This window comes from Pongo abelii, chromosome 1 (genome assembly GCF_028885655.2).
Source record: "Pongo abelii isolate AG06213 chromosome 1, NHGRI_mPonAbe1-v2.0_pri, whole genome shotgun sequence".
NCBI classification, from domain to species: Eukaryota; Metazoa; Chordata; class Mammalia; order Primates; family Hominidae; genus Pongo; species Pongo abelii.
In genome coordinates, this window is record NC_071985.2 from 191,761,003 (window position 1) to 191,788,029 (window position 27,027).

Sequence of the window (27,027 nt, forward strand, 5' to 3'; positions counted from 1 at the left end):
CAGGTTGTGGCTCTGTTTCTGGTTTTCTGAGACCCCTGAGGCAGGTCAGCTCAGGACGCTGGTTTCCCTCTTCACTCAGAAAGGCAGAGCCTTCATTGTCCTGCGCATCTCATGTGCTAAAGTTAATTTGTCACTGTTATCATCGGCCCTGACCATCTGCCTAAACCATTGGCCAGCCACAGGTGCCCACTGTCCCCTCACCCTGCTTTGTTTTCCTTTTCGGTGCTTACACACCCTGATGTTACATTCTCTACCTCTTCATTTATGCTACTGCCTTTCTCTGCCAGGAGACTGGAAACCCCACAGAGGCAAGGCCTGGCCTTCATCCAGGACTGTGTCTCCAGCACCTGTGCGCAGTGCCTGGTGCGCACAAGTAGTGGGCACATCTTTACAGAATGAATGGTGCATGTGACTAGGGCGGCATGCCTCCTTCATATCACCATGGCCCTGTTCCTGCTTCTCCTGCCACTTGTCACAGGGCACTGTAACTGCATGTGTCGAATCTGTCTCTGCCTCACACAGTGAGATGCTGAGGCAGAGCACGGAACACAGCCTGGAGCAGGTGCTTGATGAGTACTTGTTGAAGCAGTAGAATAAAGTACTCTCCTCCCCGGACCTCAGTTTCCCCATTTGTACACTGAGAGGGTAATCACCCTAGAGGCTTGTTAACCATCCTCCCTCAGTGACATTCTGGGATTAGCGACCTGCCGGCTGGCATTTCTGCACCTGCACCTTGGTGTGTTTGCTGCCCTCTTTGCCACCCCAATGCATGTCCTGACCTCCAAGGTTGGTCACCGCCCAGAGCCTGCCTTCCCTTTGATGAGCAATTAAAACCCCAGAATAGCCCATTGTTTAGAGTCAGGTGCCTGGACCCTGTATTTATCTCCAGTGTGCCGAGTGTGCTCGGGCCCCTGCCAGCCACGTGGTGGGCATCGTTGGAACCACTCGGGCCGCTCAACACAGAGAGCCTGTCTCTGGCATCGGGAGACAGCCAGCTCCAAGGGGCAGCAGGAAGGACGAGGAAAAGGCATAAAAGGGAACCAGCTTTTACCAAAAGCCGGGCATTTGACAATTGCTTTTCATGTGTCCTCACAAAGGCTATGCAGGATCGGTGTTATCAACCCCATTTTATTGCTGGGAAGTCTAAGGCTCAAAGAGATCACCTTCCTATGGAATTTCCTCAAGCTTGCAGGGCTTCTAAGGGACAGAGCTGGGATCTGAACACAGGACTGTCTGGCCCCAAAGCCCAAGCTTTTTCACTGTGCTCCTTAGTGGCTGCTGGGTGGTGGTGAAGATCGGCCACCGTCAGCCCATGAAGCTATAGCCCAGCAACTGCCAGTGAGCGAGCTAGAGAGGGAACCAGTAGACCCCATGGATGCTGCCGTGGGCTCTGCATTTGCAAATTACCAGCCTTGATTTCTGGCCTCTTCCTGGCCTCCCCATACCCTCTGCCTGTTCTTCTGGGTCCTGTCAAATCTCACCCCTCTCTGAAGGAGATATCATGGCCAGGCATAGGCCTGGGGCCACCAAGTGAGAGAAGTCAGGAACTTGTGACCAATCGTGTGCAAAGGGAAGGGAGGGCACTAGAAGAACAGCCTGGTGGGTGGCAGTGGGGACTGCAGCCTAGGCCCGCAGCAGAGCGGAGAGTCCAGAGAAAAGGGCTGACTCAGGGACATCTTCGAGGCACTACCGCTTACCAGCCAAGCAAACCTTCAGCAAGCTGGTTGATTTCTCCAGTCTTCAGCTTCCGTATCTGTAAAGTGAGAGTAGCGATGGTGACTATACGATAAGGCCCTCTTTGGGGAGTCAGTGGAGTAATCCGTGTCAAATTCTTAGCTGAGAACCTGGCAGGAATCAGGTCCTTAAGAAGCTATGATCAGCTGCCATCCTATGGTGACCACTGCTGTACAGCCACAGGGACTGGGGAGTCAGGCTTGGGGTGTGAGGCCATGGCAGGACACAGCACCAGTGCCCAGGAATAAGGTGGATGCTTGGCCTTGGGAACGAGACAGGCACGTAGTTTCTAGACACAGGACACAATATTAGGGTAGGGAAGCCTGGGTGGGGGCTCTTTAGATACCCCTCATTGTGAGAGGGAGGACTGGGCTGAGAGCAAGGGGTAGGACTGTGCTGGCCAGTTGGCGCAGGGGTCCAGCCATTGGAAGAGAAGAGATGGGGGAGAGGAGAGGCAGACCCTCACTGAGGGCTTAGAGTTAGAGCCATTCCATAAGGCTCTGAAGAATTCATTGACCACTTCACATGTGCTTGTCCTTTTGAAGCAGAGCTATGGGATGTCAGAGCTGGCGCGACCTTAGAGATGGTGTTGGCTGCCCTGGGTCACACAGCAGGATGACAGAACACCCTTGCTCTTCTCTGTGCTTCTGTTTTCCTTTTGGTCACATGAAGACAGTACACTTTTAGAATCTTTCCAGCCCTTAAAATGACCCCCAGGGACTATTTTGGGGTTTTGCTCCGTGCTAAGAGAGGGGAGGTGGGAGCTCTGAAGAGGCAGAGCGTGCAGATGAGAAATTCGGCAGGAGGAAGTGACAAATCCCCTGGCTGATGCACGAAGAATGGGATGGAGGGCAGAGTGTTGGTCCGGCTGTTATCACCTTGAACTTGAGTAGAGCTCTCTTCGGGCATTAGGGTTGCTTGCATGTTGACTCAGATTGGCACGGCTAGAAACTTCCCTAGGGCTTTCTCAGCTCCTGGTGGAAGTGGGTTCTTAACCAAAAGTCCCTACCTCCCCCTGCCCCACTCCAGACACGTCCCTCCAAAATGCCTATTCATCACCTGAGCTGAACCTGGCTAAAGCCAGCAGAATCTTAATTCCCAGTGGGCCAGCAGAAGCTGCAATTGACCTGATTGCCCTGAACTCTGCATCTGGCATTCCTATGCATGGCGGTGGAGGGCGGGGTTTACTGAGCTGCACCCTCGCCTAAACTTTGCTGTGTCAGTGACTCTGCATAACTGGATTTGCCTCTTTCTGCCTCAATTTCCCTGCCTAAGACTCCAATTATCTACAAAGCCAGAGCCCCACATGAACTCCAGTCCTCAGTGAGCCCCTGACTGGTGATCACCATTCCACCCAAACCCCACTTGGGGCTGGGTTCTGTTTTCCATGTCCTCAAGCTACAGGCTGGGTTCCTGCCCTAAACAAGGAAGATTGTCAGGAAATGACACTGCCTTTCTTCTGACCTCAGAGATTGCTACTGCCTGGAGGCTACCTCTGTCCCACCCGTGAATGGCCCTGCTTGGATCCACCACAGGCCTGCCCCACTCACTGGATGCTCCTTTCTCCGGGCTTCCACCTGACATGACCCAGATGCAGCTGTCCTGGCCTGCTGCTGGGGTGCCCATTCCCAGGTTTAAAGCTCGCTTGGGTATTAGGAGGCTTTGGGCTGCAGGTAACAGAAAGCTAACTACAAGGGGCTTACACAATAGGGATTTGACTCCAAAGACTGGAGGTAGGGGTGGTTCAAAAGCTGAAAAACGTACAGCCCGGACATCCAGGATCCAGGCATGTTCCAGCTTCCCCCTTGGCCAGCCTCACCTCCATAGCTGCAGTGTCATCACCCAAGGCCATGGGTAGCTGGCGCAGTCCAGGGCCATATGCCATGTGGTGGTAGGGGGTGCAGAAGAGGAACATCTTCCCCAGATTCTCTTTTTATTAGCAAAGAAACTCTTTCCCAGAACCCCTGAGAAAGGCTTCCCTTAACTCTAAAATGGGAGTAATTGACCCCGCTGGCCAGAACTGAGTCATATGAGCCAATCACTGGAAAATGGAATGGAGTTTCATTCAGTTCTGAGCTCACCCCAATAAAAGCAGCCTCCGACAGCAGAGAAGACATGGGGGATGACATGGCTACTAGGTTGCTTCTAGTACTTAACTTGAAGTTTTCTTGTTTGCAGTTTTGGTGCCAGAGCTCCTGGTCGTAGCCTTTTGTGCCAAAGGAAGCCGTTTGACTTACTCCTCTCGGAATCCATTAGGGCTCTTCAGTGTAAGCAACAGAAGCTGACTTGAGATAACTTAAGCAAAGAGGGAATATATCAGAAGGATAATGAGAATCTTACGGAATTGACAGGAAGGCTGAAGAAGCAGACTCAGAAGAGGATTCAGGGCCCCTCCAGGGACCAGAAAACAGGAACTAATCAGAAGTGGTCTTGTCATGGCCGCAGAGATGGAAGAACGAGCTCGCAGAGTCAGGGCCTGGCAAAGAGCATCTGAGATGCCTGGCTCAGGCGCATGCCCTCCCCTTGGTTGTGAGAAAGCAGGAAGCCCTGATTTACTGTCCACCAAGACCAGGAGAGCTGATTTCCCCAAATGAGATCAGAATGCTATTGCCAAAGTGGGGAGAAGGGGTGCTGAGTGGGCAAAAGTCAACAAATGCCCACCACGGTAGCACATGATGCTTGACCCAGAGACAGAGCAGAGATTGCCTGGCTTGCCTTCCCATGTGGAGGTAAACGATGCACAATCTCAACTGCATGGGGCTGGTCACTCAGAGCAGGAGGCACATGAGCACTCTCTCAGGTCCCCACAAAGGTAGTCCCTCCCTAATGTCACCCTGATAGGGCAGAGGATTCTATCGAATCCTTCTAGAGGCTCTCTGTGCACTCACCTGGGGTATGGCCCCTCCTGGCATCTCCCAGTCACTCTAGAAATTCTAACAAGTCTCCTGTTCATCAGCTACAGGAAACTGGTGTCAGCCCCGGAACATCCCTGAATCTTTCTTCAAGCCCGTATGAATTGAAGGTCAAACCCCAGGCTTACTGACCCCTGACAGGCCAGGGTTCGGCTTGGCCAGGTCTATTGCTGCAGATAGCAAACCATTATTGAGCACATATTCATTAGGGCAGGTAAGGTGCTAAGCACTTGGCATGCAGTAAATCATTTTATTCTTCCAACGACTCTATCGTATATGGCTTTCATTTTCCTTTTCTACAGATGAGGAAACTGAGGTTTAGAAAGAATCAGTAACTTTCTCATGGGCACAGCTAATAAGTAGCAGAGCTGGATTCAAATCTGACCCCAGATCCCCCTCTTAGTGACTTCACTGTACCATCTACACCCCACTCCCAATAGGCTTCTTGTTCTTCCCTCTTGGAATGAAAATGGATCCAAGACGTTGGTTCACACATTTGTCCTCTAGGTGTATCCACCCGCCAGAGACCGTCCTCACCCTTCCCAGTACCAGGACTTGGGCCTCAGCCTTGGCCTTTTAAGAGCCTTTGAAACTGCTCCAGAACTACCATCTGAGAGAGGGTAAGTCCTTTCTTGCCCCACCCATGGCCCTCCATGGAAGCATAATCATAAGTTGCACTTTTTAATTTTCACAGCGAAATCTTGTCATTGCCCTGATGGTAGTTCTGGTTTCTAGAGGACATGGTTCTGCCTTCTGTGGGTAGCAGAGTATCCTCTGCTTCTCCTGCCAGTGCCCTCGACTTGGCAAAAGACCAGGGATGCAGCAGGTGCCCTGGGGATGGTCTAATGTAGCAGTTCACCAGCTGGGCTCTAAGAAGCCCCAGAGGTCCTGCAGAACCCCTTCAAGGGGCAGCCCCAGGGGAGCTGAGGGGAGCAGCATGAAATATACCCAGCTCAGCTTCCACCAGAGTACCCTGCCTTTATCTGTCTTACATGCTGATCTGCAATTTAAGGGTTATTTTCTAAGAAAAGATTCTCTGGCTAAAACTCACTGGTCAGCTAGATACGTTGATGCTTTTTTCTACAAGATTCTGCAATATTTTCTTTGAACTGAACTCCCATATCACCCTGGCCACTGAGTGAATTGCCTTTATAGAACGATAACTTAACATTCTTTCTTTGACATTGTTAGAGGACCAATAACCAGGACTTGCTGTCTATGTGGGCAACACCTCAGTACATCAGCAGAACAGTAGAGAAAGTTGTCCATTGTGTTGCTCAGAAACTCCTTGAAACAAAGACCCTGGTGACTAATTCCTCTCCAAAATCTGGGCCAGGAGAGTTTTGACTTTCCTGGTTTCCTGGTCCCCTTCTACTGCCAGACAATTAAAACCCATCTTTACTCTTTACTGTGGCCACTAATATGCCCAGAGCATATTCAGCTAGGCATCTCTCTTTTTAAAATACATGTATTCCAGCCTGGCACGGTGGCTCACGCCTGTAATCCCAGCACTTTGGAAGGCCGAGGTGGGTGGATCACCTGAGGTCAGGAATTCAAGGCCAGCCTCGCCAACATGATGAAACCCCGCCTCTACTAAAAATACAAAAATTAGCCAGGTGTGATGGTGCACACCTGTAATCCCAGCTATTAGGGAGGCTGAGGCAGGAAAATTTCTTGAACCTGGGAGGTGGAGGTTGCAGTGAACTGAGATTGCACTTCAGCTTGGACAACAGAGCGAGACTCCATCTCAAAAAAAATAAGTAAATAAATAAAAATAAAACACATGTATTTGGACACAATGGTGAGAACAATAAACACCAGGGATCCTGAAAGGGGACAGGGAGGAAAGGGGGTAAGGGTTGAAAAACTACCTATAGTGTACTATGTTCACACCTGGGCAATGAGATCATTTGAAGCCCAAACCGCAGCATCACAAAATACACCCATATAACAAACTTGCACATGTACCCTAATTTGTCCTGCAGGCTGTCAACCTCTGATATAGCTGTACCCTAGTTTTCAATGGTAGGTTAACCCTTTCCATGTGTTTGCATGGTTGTGTCCCAATAAAACTTTATTTACAAAAACAGGCTACCTGTTGGATTTGTCCTGCAGGCTATCAACCCCTGCTATAGCTGTACTCTAGTTTTCTTTTATTATTATTATTATTATACTTTAAATTTTAGGGTACATGTGCACAACGTGCAGGTTGGTTACATATGTATACATGTGCCATGTTGGTGTGCTGCACACATTAACTCGTCATTTAGCATCAGGTGTATCTCCTAAAGCTATCCCTCCCCCCTCCCCCCACCCCATAACAGTCCCCGGTGTGTGATGTTCCCTTTCCTGTGTCCATGTGTTCTCATTGTTCAATTCCCACCTATGAGTCAGAACATGTGGTGTTTGGTTTTTTTGTCCTTGCGATAGTTTGCTGTGTTAGCCCTTTCCCTGTGTTAGCACTTAGATTTGCTGTTGGTATTCAATGTCTCAGTATTAGAAGTAAGACTGCATGGAACTTTCTTAGAATTTTTTTTCTTAGACTATCTTCCTGGGAATTGGGATGACTATGCCCAGAAGTCTGGATATTTGTGAGGCAAAGTTCTTGATGCACGCTCTGAAGTTGCTTTCAAAAGCACTCTGTCTATTTTCACTATCAGCAGCAATATGAGAGCGCCCATTTCCTCACACCTTGTGAGTGCCAGGCAGTGTCCTTCAAAACATTTGCTTCCAGCACCCCTGCTCCTTTACAACTGGATTTTGCTTTTGTTCAGTGTTTTGAGCCTCGGTCTGCACTTTTGTTCCTTAACCTTCCTCACATCCTTTTTGGAAGTAGGCAAGATACAAGCAAACAAGTTTCTGGGTTTTATAGGTCTGTCATCCTGGGGTCAAGTTCAGGGAGTGGAAGGAGCCAGGGAGAAGCAGAGTCCCGAAGATCCAGTGTGGATGGCACAGGCTGGTAGGGCTGACAGCTGTCCTTCTCTGCTGAATGGAGAACACCCTCTGCCAGGGATACTGATGGAACTTCCAGAGGCTGCATCATTGCAGGCCAGGCCAGGGTGGGGAGATGAGAGGGTCTTGGAGAGAAAGAAACATGGTGGGAAGGGAAGGAAGTGAGTTTTGGCATCACGTGGGCATAGGCGTCCATCCAGGCTCCATGAGTGAGCCTGGACACGTTCTCTTGCCTCTTTGAATTACCCATTTTGTCATCTGTAAAGGGCATAAAAAGATCAACTGCACAGGATTGTCATGAGGGTTCAATGTGATCCTTTATACCAGAACCTCGCACAGTGCCTGGGCACCTAGAAGGACTTGATGTCTTTGTTAAATTGAATTGCCTTGCATACTGGTATCTTAGGAGCAGTGGGAAATTGATAATATGAATATTTTTAAAAAGAGTCTATGGATCCAGTGCCCACCACATGGTAGGCTCTAAAATAATAATTGATGGATGAATGAACGCATGGAACTTTGAAGTCAAACAGCTCCAGCTTTGTCATTTATTAGTTCTGTGATCTTGACAATGCCTTTCCCTCTCTATGGTTCAGCTTCCTTTTCTGAAAAATGGGTCTAATGAACAAGGATATTGACATGTGCTCACAGATAAGGAAACAGACATGGGCAGCTGAATGGTTTGCCCAGGGTCTCATGGCTGGTAAGCGGCAAGATTCAAGTGCCCACCACAGACTCATTGTGAAGTCTAAACGAGGCAAAGAATTAAAGCTTCTGGCTCAATGGATGTTAGCTCCTTCCCATAAGCAGGACAGGCTGCCAGCCTTGGGGTCTTAATGGGAGAAACAGAGTAAAGGAAGGGTCTGTAGCCACCACAGGGACTGGGACTGGCTCAGAGGCAGCTGCATACAGGCTGCTAGTTGCTGGCACTGGCGCTTGCAAGGAACTCTCTAAGCTGATTCTCTGGAGACCACCTTTCCCAGGAGCCCATTTCCTAAGCAGCTGTCTCGCCTCCACAGAGCCCAGTTCATGCTGAAGCCAAATAGAGAATTTGCCTTTTCATAGCAGCCTTTTGGCCTAGAAGGTGGAGCCTGGGCTATGCAAATGAGTCCATCCCTGGTGAAGGCCCCCAAATCCCATGTGAGGGAGAGAGCGGTGGAAGCGATGCTTAGCACAGAATGAGTTGGCCCATAGGATGAGCTGCTGTTGATCCTGTAAGCTCATTGTTACTATGGCTGTGGACTGGGCCCAGGTGCAGGAAGCTTCACCTCCTGCATATGACATTTAATCCACCCAACATCCCTTCAAGGTAGGTGTGAGTATTCCCATGTTACAGATGAGGATACTAAGGCAAGTGCAGGAGGTAAGTATACAACTAGTGAGTGACAGAACAAGAGTGAGGACTTGACTTTAAGTGTCTGACTCTAAAACCTGTGTTCCTAACCATGAGTCACATTTACTGCCAGTTGGTGGACAGGCCTTTGAATCCTGGAATCACAAATCTCCTCTCGCCTAGATCTGTGAGCAAGGAATTGGGGGACTCCAGCTTCTTTGGGGCCAGAGATTCAGCTATTCTTTTGCCTTGCTCAATAATACTTAAGCATAGATATTTAATAATACTTAAAGCATAGATACTTACTTCTTTACAGAAAGTATTTTATCCATTCAACAATCCAATTAGTATTTATTAGGGATTTTTTATGTGTTGGGTCTTATGCTAGGTGCAGGAGATACATCACAAATAATAATACAAATAATAATTACAACTAACCCTTACTATGCACCAGGTACTGTTCTAGGGATTGTACATGGATTAGATCACTTAATCCTCACAACAACCCTATAGATAGCTATTATTATCCTTTCCTTATAGATGAAGAAATTGAAGCACAGAGAGGTTAAGTAATTTGCCCAAGGTCCCAGAGCTATTAAGTATCAGAATCAGGATTCGGACGCATGCAGTCTGGGATCAGAGTTCATACATTTACCTGCCCCCACACTGTTAGGGCTCTCATAGTCTCTGCCCTTATGGAATTTGGAGTCTTTCTTTTCCAACAGTCATGTTAAAATAACACCAAAAATAATTTAATTCGGTTTTATTTGCTGAGAAGCAAACTGGACAATGAGAATCAAGAATGAATGATCCTGGATTTGGAAAGTGCCAGCAGGAAGGAGTCAAGATCATGAGCAGAACCTTGGTCCATTTCCCACTGTGGCCTTGACAGCTGTATGTCCTTTGTCAAGCCTTGTCACCTCTCTGGGCCTTCATCTATTTACAGAATGGATTGTCAGTAATGTACCTATTCTGTCTTCTTCTCAAAATTTTCATGGAGACTAAATGAGGTGGCAGATGGAAACAAGATTTCACAATAGGAAAAAGCACTGGGCAAGGGTTTGTTAGTCAACCAAAGTGAAAATTGGGTGTCAGTGTGATGAATAAATGAATGAATGAATGAATGGTCCTAGCAGTCCCTCAGCTTGGCTCCATGGTGACAAAGAGCTCCCTTCAGGACATCTGTTGGAGTTTTTCAGGGTCCTAACAAGGCTCTTTACCCTTGACCATGCCCCTTGAGTTATTTTGCACTTGATTTGTGTGAACCTCCAAGACTGTTTTAGCAATCATTTATTAATGTCTGCTGGGAGACCGGCCTTGTGCTAGACTCTGTGGGGAGACAGAAATGAATTTTCAATGGACTATGCCCCTAGGGGCTCACAGGCCAAGAGGAGAAATTGTACTAATAATAATGGTAATAATAATAACAATAACACGAACAATAATAACCTGCAATATCTGAGCATTTACCACATGACAGATGTTGTATTGAGGTTTTATGTACACCAGTTCGTTTAGTCATTACAATTCAATGAATTACTAAAAATACAGTTCCCATTTTACATATAGGGAAACAAATTCAGAAAGGTTAAATAACTTACCTAAGTTCACGCAACTCTGAAATTACAGAGCTGGGCATGAACCAAAGAAATAAAATGTGGATGCAAATAACTCTATTATAAGGTATTATAAGTGTGGATACAAATAACTCTATTATAAGGTAGACACTACTGTATACCCTAGTAGAGGGACAAGGAAAGGCTTCTCAAGGTTCAGTAAGAGAAGGGAAGCAAGGTGGTGGTGGTGCTGCTGCTGCTGCTCTTGTTGATAGTAATGATGTTGATGTTGATGGGGATGATGGTGATGATGATAATCCTCGGGTGCCCGTTTGTTGAGCTTCTGCTTTGTGCCAGGCCCTTACCTGGGTGCTTTCTACTATCTCATTTACTCCTCATAACAACTTTCCAATGTCAGGATTACATCTCCATCTTATTCTTGAGTACTCAGAGCTGGAGGAAGACCAGATGGCCTCCCTAAGGGCACACATCCAGTGTTACCTGGGCTTAAGCTTAAGTGTACCTCACTGCAGAGCTGCAACTCCTTCTTGAACCAGGATCCCTAACCTTTGAACCAGAGGGCTGGACATCTCAGAGATGCTCCATAAATGTCTGTTGAATGAATGAATATTGAATGAATGGATCCCCAAAGGCTCAAAGTCTTAAGCCCAGAAGACATAAATAACATGTCTCAAATGAGTATGTGTCCAACCATAATTTAAATATGTGTAGTGGTGCTATAATTACTAAAATACAAGTTAATTGTAAAGCATTAGTTCATTGTAACTTTTGTATTGTTTATTTTCTCAACAAGAAGATAATAGGTATACAGTTACCATCAGGAGGAGTTTGGAGAAATAATTTCATACAAAGAGAGGTCCTTGTACCGAAAATGCTAGGAACATTCTGCCATCCTGCACGGTTTAACCAAAGTGCTTTGCCCAGCACCTGGCACAGAGGTCACTTGGAGAAGGGAGGCAACCCACCAGCCTGTGGCATTTGTCCTGGGTCTACACACGCCTTTCTTACTGGATCTAGGCTGTCACACTCAGAGACTTCATCTCTATGAGGACCTGATGCCAGCACCTAAGAACTTTCCCAAAAGGCTGTTGAATGCTTGCATGAATGAATGAATAATGAAAGCAAGAATGAGTGAATTACAATGAACAGTGCTTAGGGAACCCACAAAGGGTGTTTTCCCCGAGGAGTGTTTGAAAGTGGGAGTTCCTCCAGCCTTAGGCCTGAGCACAGGACCAGCATACCTGTGGGGTTCCCAGGGGCAGAGAACTTGTGACTTTCAGCTCTGTACTGGGGTTTTGAGGCTGTGGTTTCATCCGCAGGGACCTGATCTTGACCTCGTCATAACCATGTTGGAGAAGGGGTGGTGGCTGGGGCTTTGCTTTCAGCAAGGCTGTGCTCACCATTTTTGGGTGCATTTTTCAAACTCAGACAAAAGTTGACAGATGGCAGTGGCATAATATTCTCATTTTCTCTACTTCCCACAGGCCTCCCTCCAACACAGTTCTCCAAGCTCTAGAAATCTCTGACACGTCTCGACCATGAGACCACGGCTGGTTTTTGGCAGGTGAGCCCTCCCCATCCCCCACAGGACACAGGGCAGTTTCAGCACAGCCCAAAGGCCATTAGTCTGTGTTTTGAGGCCAGGAGGTAGACGGGAATGACCTTAGCCTCGGGCAGGAGAATGGAGCCCCACATGCTACCTGCACTTTAGGAAAAAGCCACCCAAATGTCCTGAGTCCTGCAGCTGGCATTTCTGCAAATGGCAGCATATGGTGATGGGAGAGTCCTGGGCCAGGAGCCAAGGGAAATGCTTCTGACCCCAGGCCTGCCTTTATTGCTCAGGAAAATCTCAAGCAAGCACCTCCTTTCTGGGTCTCTGTTTCCTTGTCTGCAAAGTGAGGGAGGGGGACTCGGTGAACCCAGCAGGGCTCAAGCCAAGGCCCTGGGCTCTGCAGAGGACAGTGGGGCTGACACTGCAGCTGTGCACCACATCCTTAGAACTCAGTCTCCTGTTTGATTGCTCCATGGACTTCATAGCCACAGAGATCCTGGACTGGGCTGTGTGTTCACCATATATGTGTATGTGTGCATTTTGGGGAGGGGCCTGTATTCCTCCTAGTAAACGCTGCTGGAAGTCAAACTCAGATGCAGTCACCAGCCCCATGCCTGCCCTCTCATGACCTCATCATCAGGACATCATTTATTGCCTGTTGTGCTCTATCCTCTGTGCTGGGCACTGAGGCACAGAGATGAACAAAACATGGCATCGTCCTCAAGAAGCTTCTACTCCAGTGGAGATCGATGTGCAAATAGCCACAGAACAGCAAAACCTGTGAAGGCAGGAGGGCTCTATTCTGTCGGGGTTTTGTTGTGGAGGTAGTTCAAGGAAGACAATTTAAAGGTGACACTTGAACTGGGCTTTGAAGGATGAATAGAAGTTCACCAGGTGAAAAATGGAAGAAGAGCATTCTGAGCCGAAGGGACAGCAAGTGGAGCAGTGGAGTCGCTGGGATGCAGGGCCCAAGAGGAGGAGGGTGGGAGTGAGGCCAAGAGAGCGGCAGGACTCTGAAGGTCACCCAGGAGCTTGGGCTGGGTCCTACACAAGCAGGGAAAGGAGACAGTCAGCCCTGTGGTTCTGAAAGAGGCCCCTACTGGGGTGTGGGAGGGTGGGGAGGAAGGTGGTGGGGAGGCCGAGATGAGAGGAGGTGCACATGTCAGAACCTACAGAACCTCAATAGGGGCCCAGGGCAGGACACCCCATGCTGAAGTGTCTGTGGCCTTGGCTCTCACAGACTCCAGCATCCCTCTGCATCCTTTCAGGTCCCCGGTGCCCCATCCTGTGTTGGGCTGCCACTCCAGCCACAGGGCTGCTTCTCTTCCGCTCTTCCAGCTCCCACTCACTCTCCTCCTTTCCTGCCCCTGAAGGACAATAGGCCACCCCCTCCTGGGCAGCAATTCTGTAAGGATTCAATGCTGTTCCCAAGGCCCCTGAAGCCTTCTTCTTGATAGCAAGGTTGTCCTAGAGTGATTTCTGTGTGGTGGGTAATAGCTGGCAATTCTATGGTTTTACAGTTTCCTCTGTTGTAGAACTCAGAACACTTTCACATCTCTCATCTCACCGGAGTGTAGAATGAGTAGGTTCTGGGGCCAAAGAGAGCCTTGCTCCAACCCTGCCCCACCCCTCCTTTGAGGAGCAGGCCTCAGGAAGGCCTCTCTGTGTAGAACACCCACCTCCTGCAGCGGTGCCAGAGTCAAACGCAAGAGCTCGAGCGAGAGGCCAGCACGGTGCGCACCACGCGCTCAGCACTTACTTTCGGGGCTTCCCTGCCAACTCAGCCCTGCGATGGAGTGAGTGGCAACCGATGGGCAGGGCTGGCCTAGAGCCACCTGTGAGTTTTGGGTTCAGAAGGTGGTGTGATCAGTCAACGTGCGTTCCTTAACAGGAGGTCAGGCCAGCGGACTTGACTTTCCTCTGAAAAATGCATTCAGCAGAGCTTTCCTGACACCCCTCTGATCCTGGCATTGGTGGACACTGGGGGCCCAAACAAGAGCAAGTTTGCCCCTTCTCCGGAAGGGACACATAGACAAAGGAACAGCCACACACTGAGAGCAGGAGCAGCCCCACAGGCCCAGGGCAGAAACAAGAGAAGCCCAGGAGAGAGGGAGCTATATTCAGTGAGTGCTGTGGCTAGAAGAAGCATTGTGGGGGTGCGGCCAGGAGCACTGGCACGCGAAGGATCCATGGGAGTTCTTAGATCAGCAGCGGGGGGCATGGGGCCCCGATGGAGAAAGGCATGGCACAGGAAACACCAGGATGTGTTGGGGTGTCAGTAGTTGGTGTTTTCGATGTCCTGCCCAGCAGAACTCCCTGTCACAGAGAAGCATTCATGGAAACATTCATGGAACTTGGTTCTCATCGGGAAGGTCATACCCAGGGTCAGACCCCACAGTTCAAGGGCAATATGGATGAGCTCCGTGATAAGGCCAGACAGACAAACTCTAATGCCTCTAAGACTTTTCTCGATTGGAGTTGAGGGCACACATTACCTGCAAATGCTGACATAACCCTGGTGATGTTATAACATCTGTGCTGGGTGCTGGGATGGAGATGAAAAAACTCAGTCTCTACCCAGGTAGAGACAAGGAGGGAACAGGGCCTCAGACACCTGTACTGCATGCCCATCAGTGCTCTCATGGAGGGGTGTTCAAAGTGTTATGGGACCGTAGAGGAGGTAGCAGCCAGAGGACAAAAGGACGGTGGGCACCATAAGGAAGGAATCTGCACCAGAGGGTAATGATGAGAATGTTTATAGCCACTGAGGTTTATTGAGCACTTACTACATGCCAGGCACTGTTCTCTAAGAGCTTTACACAGATGTACACTCCACCTGTACTAGTCTATGAGGTAGGTGCTGTTTTCATCCTCTTTTACAGATGACAACTGATGCACAGAGAGACTGTGACTGGCCCAAACACACAGGGCTATGAAGTGGCTTAGCCAGGGTGAGCCTAGACAGTCTGGTCCCAGAGTCTATGCTTGAATGACCCTGGGTAGCCTTTGTCTGAGCACAAGAGGCACCCACAGGGTTGATACTATGTCTTTTGCTCTAGCACCTAGCAGGCCCTCAATTAAAATGTGTTCACCAATAAGAATGCACAAATGCCTGGAAGAACTGGGCCCTGGAAGACTGAGGGCAGCATATGGGGATAGAGATGGCACTCATGCAGAGGGAGGAGCTGGAGCAAAGGCCTCAGATCAGGGCATCTGGCGTTGCTGCGGGGTGCTGCCCCTCCCAAAGCACTGGAAGACTGAGAGTTTAGACAGCAGCCTCTCCAGCCAACTCACTCCCCCTCATCCTGTCCCAAAGGCCTGACATCTGCCAGCCAGTCCCACCTTGGGATTTGCTGTGCCCTTTGTGCCTCCACGTCATGATTTGTTACCCATCCTTTTAAAGGCTCCCATGGGTAGCTCTGGGAAGATGACCATGAGCCCCCCAGAGCTAAGAAAGGCATGCACCTAGAGGGGCTCAGGAAATAATTCAAAACTCACTGCCTTAAGGGGTTGCTTTCTGAATGTTTGAGACTTCAAGGAGCAGGGTGTTTTTGTTGTTGTTTTGTTCTGTTCTTTTTTCAAAGGCCTTTCCTTTCTTGAAGCTCAGTGGACTGTGGGTGGAAAGCTAGGGTTGGGATTTGGCTCTATGGCTTCCGCACTGGTCATCTTTGAGTGAATCAGTTCACTTCTCTGTACCTCAGTTTCCATCTTCATCAAGTGGGAATAAAACCAACTACAGAATTAAGTGGGGCAAGGCTTGGGCCAGTGCAACACCAGCCTCAGTGAAAATCTGCCTCTCTGCTTCCTGCTTTGCTCCTGGGGCCTCCATCTCTTCTGTACAATGTGAGGTTGGAGAATGTTGATCTTTAACACCAGCCAGCCATATAAATGTATTCACACACACAAATATACCACATGTCATAAGCATATGCAATTTAATCATTTTATATATTTCATAGGAATATATAACATAATATCTTATTGTGTATTCTTCTGATTACAAAAGTAATACATATGTATTGAGAAAATTTTGGAAAGTACAGGAAAAAAAATTCACCTACTATTCCACATCCGTGACTGGGCTGTTTAGTGAATTCCTCTTCCACCTTTTTTTCTATGCACTTACGCAGACTTTTTTTTTTTTTAAATTAGGATTACACTCTACATTCTATTTTTTAACGCAAGCTGTGCTACTGAACCAGGCTGCTGCACAGGGCTGTCTGTCTCTGTGCCTGGGAGGAACAAGAGGCAGCAGCTGCCACAGCTGTTTGGTGCCCGTCTGCCGCGCTCCTGCCCGGGTGGCTGCTTGGAGGCGTCTGACCTTCGGATGTTCAGTGTGTCTGGCGGGTGCACATCTGACACTAATTTTAGCTTAGCCTCTCAGGCCCGCCGACCCTGGGGCCTGCACATAATGGGCGCCTTATGTAGACAGCTGCCAACGGTGCAGGAAGAAGCGTCCCACCTTAAAATGTTCCTCGTCGTCTGCCAGCACTCTGTTCTTAGAGAACAAGCCGGCTCCCTGTTCCTTCTCCCACCGGGAAGGGGCTGCTGTTGACGTTCGTGGCCCAGCAGGCTGTGCCCCGTGGGCAGGTGACCCACCAAACACACGGGAGATTGCTTCTCTGGATGGGGTCATGTTTTTACAGGACAGTCTTTGACTGGAGCTGGAACAGCTGAGAGAGACTTCCCAAGACATTGCAGGCTGTGGGACATCTGAAATGCCCTTGGGGGTGTGGACTGGTCTTCAGGAGTCTCACCCTCATGCCTCACATTTGTCAAGTAGGTGCAAATGTACAATGTCATTTGATACCCCATTTTGTCCTGAAGATGGCCCTGTGTATTAGGTGGCAGTGTTCTCATTTGATAGATGAGGAAACCGAGGTTGAGATGGGGAAGTCATTTGCTGGAGGTCACACAGCAAGATTGGTGGCAGGGACTTGACCATGGATGTGGGTCTCTCACTCCAAGCCCAGGGCTCTTCCCATTCATCAGCCCCATAGGTAAGTGGCTCATCCAGGGCCATAGCCATCTGCTGCGATTCCTTATGTTGGGATTATTTGTCCAAACTGGAACCACTAATTTTCACCTGAGAAAGAATTCACGTTTATTGAAAATGAATATACCTAGTTGGTCCGTTTCTAAAGCACAAATCTAACCATGGCAGGCTTTTGCTTCAAAATGTAGGGTATTTCCCTCTGCCCACAGGATGAAGCTCATATGCCCTCACCTGACATCCAACCTCCACAGCCTGCAGCCAGCTGACCCCCCAAATCTGGGCACCCTCAGCATTAGACATCTCTATTGTGGCTCTTGGGCAGGATTGGGGGTTTTCACCTCCTAATCGGAATGGAGCTGCATGAAGCAGGAGGCTCGTAGGCTGCTCATCCCCATGTCCCTGGGGCCTACACTGGGCCAGGCACAGAGTCAAGTCCAGTAAATATATTGGCCCCCAACCCATGGTCCTTCATGAGAAACCTGAGCTCTAATCCAGGCTTAGAAATAAGCTGAGGCCTACCCAGCTACTGCCAGCCTGATAAGGAAGTGGCTGCTTGGCAGCACTCCCAGGAGGGAACTGCAGGGCTGTCTAAAAGCCACAACCCACTGGGCAGGCAAGGAGGAGGACTCTGGAGGGCCATCTCCAGATAGGTACTGGAGACCAATACCCTGCCTCCACGGTGAGTCCTCCACCTCCCCCATCCCTCCATTGCCCAGTCCCATAGCAACAATAATGCCTGTGTGATATGCCCCCTGCCTGACAGTAGCTCTTTGACCCAAGCTCTTTAGGAATGATTTATAGAAGTGGCATCATACAGCTTTGGGGGAAACAAGTTTTCTAGGGACTGTCTTGGCTTAGTGACAGCAGGACCGTTGCTCTTTGACTCTGTACAGCATTCCCCTCTGGGCCACAGCCCCTCAACCTCCCAGACTCTGGTGGTCTGGAGGTTATTATAGGAGAGGCGAGGTTTTTAGAGTCCCACAGCCCTGGCTTCAGCTGGCCCTACCACTTACTAGGTAGGGTTACATCTCTCTGAGACTCAGTTTCCTCATTTGCAAAATGGGACTAGTGACCCCAACTTTCAGGGTGTTGTATCTTATTGGTAAAAGTCTAGCTCAGCGACAGGCACATGGTGAATAATTGTCTTCCTTCTCTTGGAGGTCTTTTAGGGCCTGAGAGCCTGCCTGAGAAGTGCCCTGCTGCTTGATGAGTGTGGCAGTCTCTGGGAACAGGTGTTGGGGCATGTTGCACATGACACGCAGTCTAGTAGTAAGCCACTTCTCTCATTCTGACACGTTCTTGGGGATTTAGCCAAGGACAAATATTTTGTTTTCTAATGAAAGCCTATGAAAGAGGGTTTTTGTAATCGATTTGTTCCATTTCATAATCAGCTTTCCAGGAGGATGTCTTTCATTCACTTGTTCATTCATTCATTCACCCTGCAAATATCTCCAGAGCCCCGACAACCTGCCAGGTGTGGTAGGAAATGTACAAATAGGCCATGCAAGGACCCTGCCTTCAAGGAGCTCACTGTCTAAGCAGTAATTATAATTCTAGGTAAAAAAGTCGGTTGGGGCACACAAACGGCAGAGTGCTGAGTAGGGAGAGATTAGAAAAGACTCTTGCAGGGCTGAGTAGAAAAGCTTTCATCAAGAAGGTGGTACCGAAATAAGGCAATTAGAAAGCATAGAAAGAAAAAGACTTCATTCTCCAAAGAAATAAAAGCATAAAATTATGAAGAGTCAACTGAAGAAGGTATTATAAATTGTTCTATAAATAAAATTAAATCTCAAAATCCCAAAAAAATTTTCATAAAATGTTTACAAAGTACATCTGGAAAAATAAACATGGATGAATGGCCTAGAAAAAAAAATCAGTGTTGGTACAGAAATAGACCTGTGGCTCAAGGAAAAGAGAGCCCAGAAGTAGATATCAGTGTACGTGAGGATTGGTATGTGAATGCATGGCATTGAGAATTACAGATGAAAATGCAGGTGATTCCTGATGTGTCCTAAAGACAACCAGCAAGCTATTTGTAGGGAGGGGAGGGAATACAACTGGCTCCCTACCTCAGTTCCAAAATAAATTCCAAGGAGATTAAAAAACATGAAACCATAATGATACTAAAAGAAAGACAATGAGGGAATATTTGTGTCATACCGGAATGATGAATGTCTCCTTACATGTAATATCAAATCCAGAAACTGTGAAGGAAAACGATTAAAAACCCTATGGGCAAACACCCCACAATAATCAGGTTAAAGGATGATAACAAACTAAGAAAAGTATTTCAACATAAGCATGATGGGTAAAAGGTTAGCAGCACTAATACCCAAAGAGCTCTTGTAAGTGAAGTATTAGATAAAGACAAATTGCCAGCAGAAAAATGGGCAGAGGCTACGAACAAGCAATTCACAAATGACAAAATACAGATGATACAAGGCATGTGAAGAGTCGTCACCCAGGGGCAAAGGATACACATGAAACAATCAAAGTGTCCTTCGGGGGCCATTTCAAAGAATGAAAATACTTGGGGAAATGCAGAATGAGAAACAGGAACACTGGAGCACTGTTTAGTGGGTCACGAATTGATACACATTTTCTAGAGGTGAGATTATATATTGATACTTTCAAATGTCCCCACCTTTCAACTCAGTAGTTCACTTCTAAACAAGTATCCTAAAGTGCCCAGGGTTTATGTGTGTAGGAAAGCAGCAGAGCATTAGTTAAGAGTGTGGAGTCTGAGATCAGAGAGACCTTGTTTCAAGACACCTGGCCCTGGAAAAGTTCCTTAACATCTCTAAGCATCAAAGTCCTCATCCACAAAGTGGGCATAATAATACCACTTTCATAGGCTTGTGGCAAAGCTTAAATGAGATAACACTTATAAAACTCTTAGCAGAGGGTTGGGCCCCTACTAAGTGCTGGATAAATGCTAGCTCTTTTATTATTACCAATAAGGATGTTCATCATAGTATTGTTTGTAATAGCAAATAATGGGAAGCAACCAAACTGTCCATCAATAGGGAGCTACTGGTTATTCATTACAGAAACGTGCACAGTGATGCAGCCATCTGAGGACCTGTATTTATGAAAATGGAAAGATGCCTTTGACATATTAACATACGATTTTTTAAAGTATCAAAAGGGTATGGAATGTCCATTCCAAATTGCGTAGAAGCGTACATCCATGTATCTAGAAAGATGTCATTGATTTTTGTTATTCATAGTAGTTATGTTCTATAACGTCCTCACAAACACAGAATTAGCAAATACTGAACTGTTGCTTCTAGGAGAACTACAGCATAAGATTCCTGCGAGCCTCTGGTTACAATGTTTTTCTCAACTGATCAATACATAACCTTGTTTTATGTGTGTTTCTGTTTTAAGATACCTTATTTAACATAGATTGTTGATTCATTAATATTGAACTCAGGGCCAGCGGCACTATAACTCCTCTCTGAACAAAGCTTACCTAACACGGCATTTCTTTTGTAAGGCACACAGTAGCTGCCCTGTGCTTGGGAACACCAGAAAGCACTTCAGCACTGTACTTGGAGGCCATTTGAAAAAGTAAAATCACCAAACAAAAAGTGCAAAACTGCAAAAACTGTCCATAGTGTCCTTTTTGTGGACACTTGTTTACCATATGGGATCTGAAACTAGAAGGCAGAAGGTCGCCTCATTCAGCCTCATCTGGGAACACGCACATTAGGCAACTCGAAATTTTCACCACACTGGGCACAGTGGCTCGCGCCTGTAATCCCAGCACTTTGGGAGGCTGAGGCGGGTGGATCACTTGAGGTCAGGAGTTCAAGACCAGCCTGGCCAACATGGTGAAACCCTGTCTCTACTAAAATACAAAAATTATCTGGGCATGGTGGCGCAGGCCTGTAATCCCAGCTACTCGAAAGGCTGAGGCAGGAGAATCGCTTGAACCCGGGAGGCGGAGGTTGCAGATACAGTGAGACTCCATCTCAAAAAAAAAAAAGAAAAAAAATTTACCATTCTGCACATCCACAAGCGATTATGAATATAAGTATTGATTTGGAGGTTACAAATAAATTTGATCAAGTAGATAAATTTGCAAATACAGAATCTATGAATAATGAGGATTGACTGTATCTAAAAAGATAGTGTCTTCGTTCATTCAGGCTGCTATAACAAAATACCGTAAACTGAGTGGCTTAGAAAAACAGAAATCTATTTCTTACAGTTCTCAAGGCTGGGAAATTCAAGATCAAGGCAGATTCATGATCTGATGAGGCTCTACTGTCTGATTAATAGGTGTTACCTTTTTGCTATGTTCTCAAATGGTAGAGGGGATGAGAAGTCTTTCTTTGGCCTCTTTTGTGAGGGCACTAATCCCATTCATGAAGATTGTGTCCCCAGAAACCTAATCACCTCCCAAAGGCGCCACCTCCTAATACTATCACCTTGATGGTCAGGATTTCAACATATGAATTTTGGAGGGATACATACATTCAGGCCGTAGCAGATGGTCATGTCAGTAGTTATCTGAGTCAGGATTTAAGGGGATTTTTTTCTGTTCTTCTTTATACTGATAATCCTTTAACTTTTTACAGTGGGTACATATGATATGATCAGTCAAAGCAATAAAGCTATTTTCAATTTAGAAAGAAAACTTGTTATTGATGGCACTCCATTGTCAAGATAAAAATCCATACTCTTTAGAATAATATAGTTAACACTTTTATGTATTGCTTGCTATGTACCACACAGACTTCTAAGCCCTTGACATATATTAATTCATGTAATGGAGTCTTTTCACCAAGAAGCTCCATAATTATCCCCACTTTATAGCCGAGGCAAAGAGAGGTCGGATAACTTGCCTAAGGTCACAGTGAGTAAGGGGCAGAGCCAAGATTTGAACCCAGGAAGTCTGGCTCCAAAATCCGTGCTTTCTTTTTTTTGTTTGTTTTTGTTTTTGAGATGGAGTTTCATTCTTGTCACCCAGGCTGGAGTGCAATGGAGCGATCTTGGCTCATTGCAACCTCCTCCTCCTGGGTTCAAGCGATTCTCCTGCCTCAGCCTCCCGAGTAGCTGGGATTACAGGTGCCCACCACCAAGCCTGGCTAATTTTTGTATTTTTAGTAGAGACAGGGTTTCACCATGTTGGCCAGGCTGGTCTCAAACTCCCGACCTCAGGTGATCCATCTGCCTCGGCCTCCCAAAGTGCCGGGATTACAGGTGTGAGCCACTGTGCCGAGCCAGAATCCATGCTTTCAGCCAACAATATGTAAGTATGCTCAGTCCCAAGCCTGGCACAGGGCTCTGGAGATGCCCAGGAGGATCTGACCAGGCTCCTGGCCCAAGGCACTTCTGGTCTAGGTTGAACCAGTGGCAAGGGTGCACCAGGAACTTCAGGCTCATGGAAGCGGGGTGCTCCCCATCCCGCCTGAGGACTCAGAGAAGGCATTGCTAGCCCAGCATTCAGTGTCCCCACAGTCTCCTGCCCTTCTTTCTCACTTCCTGGCAGGCACACCCTCCCACCAGGGTGCCCTTGCCACACCCAGCCATCCCCTGCCCCTTGAGCCAGCCATGTTTCTCAGACAAGGCTCAGCTCAAATGCCATCTTCTTTCTCTAGCCATCAGGAAGAAGCAAGGGCTCCTTCCCCTGACCTCCCAACACCTGATTCCTCTCTGTTTTGGAACTTTATGGTTACTGTCTTTCTACTCACTTGTCCACACTCCCCCGCCATAAGCTGGTGTCAGAATCCTTTTTTTCCCAGCACCCAACACAATCCTCGCACATGTTATCCAGCAATACAAGTGTATTGAATGAATAAATGAACAAACATGTGGAAATATCTAAGATCCGAGACTCCCAAAGACCTAGGCACACGGGATTGTGGCAAAGTAGTTGTTGAAGGCTGCCAAGGCCCCGGAGGACCGTGGAAGGCTGAGCTGTCTGGCTAGAAGCCTCTGTGACCACGGGACTGAGAGGTGGAGCCGACAGGCTGCAAGGCCAACATTAGCCAGGGTGTTGTTTCTGTGGCTTCTGAAGCACCCCCACCCTAGTGGGAAAGACTAAGAAAGGTCCCATTCAACTTGTCTTGGCACTTCTAAGGGAAAGGATGGGGTTTGGATTAGCTGGGCTAGGGACATCTTTTCTGAAATAGCTTCATGCATATTCAGCTGCTCCCTGAAATAGTCGGGCGGCTATTTTCAGCAGCTTCTACTCAGATGCCCACACATAATGGCCTCTACCTTGAGCATGTAAACCAGTAGGAAGCAAAGCAAAGGGTACGGGAGGACAGTGTCAGAAGGCTTTTCATGGCTTCCTTCCACTCCCCCCAAGCCCTTGGTGTGTTTTTCCTCCCAGGGACTCTCTCCCATGAAATGGAAAGTCCTGGTTACTATGACAACTTGCTGGAGGAGGTTTCCCCGCCAGTGACCCTACCCACCCAGATCCCAGAAAGCACAGACTCACCAGGGCAGCCGTAACTTGTGGTACAACCTCCAAACACTAAGTTGGCGAGTTCACTCCCCAGAGAGACCCTCGGCGCCTATTCCCTCGTGGTTTGCACACACTTCTAACAGGTGCCCCGTGGAGGCCGAGGGAGGCTGGTGAAAGGTGGGACCCTACCAGCGGGGGGTTGAGGTCACAACAGACAATCCAGCTGGAAGGGTAGAGAGAGAACCACTCTACCAGGGAAACATTTATTTGCAAATACTTACGGAAACATCAATACGTACCTTGTGCTGTTTGCTGGGGAAACAAAGATAAATAAGACTCAGTTCATGAAATGAATCAGCAAGTAAACACTTGTAAGTGTCTTTCTCTAAACTGTAACTTTGTTCTCCCAAAAAGATTTTTTTTAGAAGTTGGAAATACAGTGTCCTAAGTGCTGAGGTTAAGGTGAGGACGCGGGATTCCCAGGGGAAGGAAATGGGCTCTCTGAGGAGGTTGGGAGGTGAGCTTGAGCAGAGAGGTAAGAGCTTTCTTGTGAGACAAGCAGGTGGTGGCCTGTGTTCCAGGTGGCCAGCACAGCACACATGAAGCAACAGAGGCGGAAAAAAACAGGTCCGTTTGGGGAACTCCCAGCTCAGGATGTCTGGAGCGTGGTGCCGAGAAGGAGGCAGAATGATCAGAGGAGAGGTGGGGGAGCCACATCACTGGGGCCTTGGAGGTGCTTCTCTGTCAGAAGAGTTCCCTGGGACCATTGTGTGTTTGGACAGATTCCTACCCACCCAGTCCACCTAAGGTCTCCCTATGTTATAGTGTAGAACAGTGATTAGAAAAAAATGCGATTGTGTTAAAAGTTTCACAGTGAGAGGTGTGACTTTAAGAATGAGTTAAGTGTTCATTCCACCTTCCCTGGAGATGTATCAAAAATTAAAATGAACTGGGAGGCCAGAAACCTGGATCCCAGAAAGAGGGCTGGGGAGGGACTGATGTGGGGGCTCTGGGCCTCAGCCAGGTCAGCCATATGACAAGAAAAAGTGATTGCTTACATTTTATACAACTGAATTTATATTCGTTCTCTTGCCCCATAGCCATCCAGGAAAAGAGTCCTGTTTTGTTCAGGACACCCTGAGAAAGACAGGGAAGTGTGCTTTGATACCTTTTAGGGCGATAGTCACCCAGAGGGGTCAGAGGAGAGCAACAGAAGGGGTCAGACGAGAGGAACTGAAGGAGATCGGGTTGGCTATCTGGAGGTCACCTGTCAAGCACGCCCTGACCCCATGTCACTTCCCAGTTGGCTTCTTTGAAGGCATCAGGAACCATCAACAAGAACCGTGGTGCGCACAGGCAGATGCATCTTTCTGCTCTGTTCATTGTTCCTCCATCTGCACTCAGCCTCTTTATTTATTTGTTCATTCATTCATTCATTCATCTGGATCTGTGGCTGGGAAATTGTTGGCTTAGATAATGGTTTCTTCACCGAATTTTCAAGGATCTGTGAAACCCCTAAAATGATAAGAAAATGAGTACATATCTCATGTTCATTTTCTGATAGCTCGTAGCTTTCAGCAGATTCTCAAAGGAGCCAGTGACCCAAAAAAGGTTAAAAACCACTGATAGAGATGGGAATTGTTTTATTTTAAAACAAATGATTTCACCTTTTGGTAGATAAGCAGGGTGAGGGAGCATGGAGTGAAATTCCCAGTTCTGCACTGAGCTTTCTCAGATGATGAAGGGGCACCGGGGATTCTGTCATTGCTCCCAGCATCGCCATGCACCTAAGTGGGTGCGTTTGCTGCAGCTGAGCCAGGCCCAGAGGCCCTCGGAGCACAGAGAGAGGGGAGCAAGATCCATTACCTAAGACTGCTCTGTTTCTCTCCCTTCCCAACCACAGCCTCTCTTCGAGGTCCCTTTCCAGCCTGCATGTGGCAGAGCATGATGAAGCCCTCTTGGTTTGGAGAGATGTGGAAAGCTGGAAGAAATCTGAGAAAGGAGAGTCACATAGGCTGGAGTTGCAGAGGTCTGGATATTAAATGAGGCTTTGAAGAGAAGGGGCAGCAAAAGTTTAGTGATTAGCTCTAAAAGTCAGGTTGTGTCATCTTGGCTGGAAAACCCCCCATAGCTTCCTGTCTCTGAGTGAAATTCAGAAGTTGCATAAATGCCTTCACAGCCCCAGTGATTGTCTTGCCCCCATATCCTCTGGGCTATGTACCGTTCTACAAACTCTGGCCTCAGGGCCTTTGCACTTACTGTTTCCTCTGTTAGGAAGCATGTGCACATGGCCCATCCCTCACTTCCTCTGGGTCTTTATTTAAATGTCCCTTTCTCAGTGAAGCCTTCTCTGGTCCCCTACTTAACATGACAACACCTCCTACTGCCACCACCCCCATTCCATGTTCCCTTTTTCTGCTTCACCTTTCTTGATAGCACTCAGGACCAGCCCACATGCCACTGGCTGTATATTGTGCCCAGTGCCTGGAACAGGGCCTGGTCCATCGTAGATGCTAAATGGTTATTTGTGGAGTGAATGAATCCATTCTTACCATGCTCCTGTGTTTATATATTGTAATCTCATGCTGCTCCTGTGATAACTCTGCAGGGTGGATTTTATTATTCTCCCTTTTCACAGATGAGAACCAGAGACTCATAGCAGCTAGAACTGCTTCCTGGGTTCTGGGGTCTCAGAAATGCTGTCTGTTTATACTCCATCCCCACCCCTGGAAGGCTTGATACTGTCTTCACTAGGACCCCTTGACCCATAAAAGAGGCTGGGCTTTTGCATGGGTCCAGTCAGTACTTACAAGTACACAGCACACTCTCACAATCCAGCTATGTCCAGGCTTGATATGTCCTGGAAGTGGTCAGGCATGTAAACTCATCAACAGCAAAGTCAAGGAGAAAAGAAGACAACTGTGTGGGGCTTTTGATGGATTCCTACTCCTTGCTTTCTCCCCATTGTGTATCTTGAACATCGATCGGCCCATTGTTCTGGAAGAGATTACTTAAGTGGTGACTTTGAAAATACAGTCTATGGCCGGGTGTGGTGGCTCATGCCTGTAATCCCAGCACTTTGGGAGGCCAAGGTGGGAGGATCACTTGAGCCCAGGAATTCGAGACCAGCCTGGCCAACATGGTGAAACCCCATCTCTACTAAAAATACAAAAGAATTAGCCTGGCATGGTGGTGTGTGCCTGTAGTCCCAGCTACTCGGGAGGCTGAGGCATGAGAATGTCCTGAACCCAGGAGGTAGAGGTTGTAGTGGGCTGAGATTGCACCACTGCACTCCAGCCTGGGTGACAGAGTGAGACTCCATCTCAAAAAACAAAACAAAACAAAACAAAACTAACTAACAAACAAACAAAAAACCACAGTCTAGAACCCAAAAGTAAACCCAGAATTCATCAAGACATGAGGCAACCCCCAAACGATAAGCCAGTCCATTTGCTTGTGGTCGGATCCACTGGTGCCTGCTGTTTCCACTGTTACACACAGTTCTAACACACACCAGCCCATGAGATAGGGGGAGTTTGCAAGACAGAGA

The 27,027-nt window shown here is 47.8% G+C and overlaps 1 protein-coding gene across 4 annotated transcripts in view; it reads left to right on the forward strand.

Moving 5' to 3' along the window:
• HIVEP3 (HIVEP zinc finger 3) overlaps window positions 1-27,027 on the forward strand; it is a 533,725-nt gene that overhangs the window by 321,840 nt on the left and 184,858 nt on the right. For all 4 annotated transcript variants that reach the window (XM_063713066.1, XM_054537213.2, XM_024256939.3 and 1 more), the window contains one exon: window positions 11,993-12,072. The gene's annotated coding sequence lies outside the window, so the exon portion shown is untranslated. The remainder of the gene's footprint in view (window positions 1-11,992; window positions 12,073-27,027) is intronic.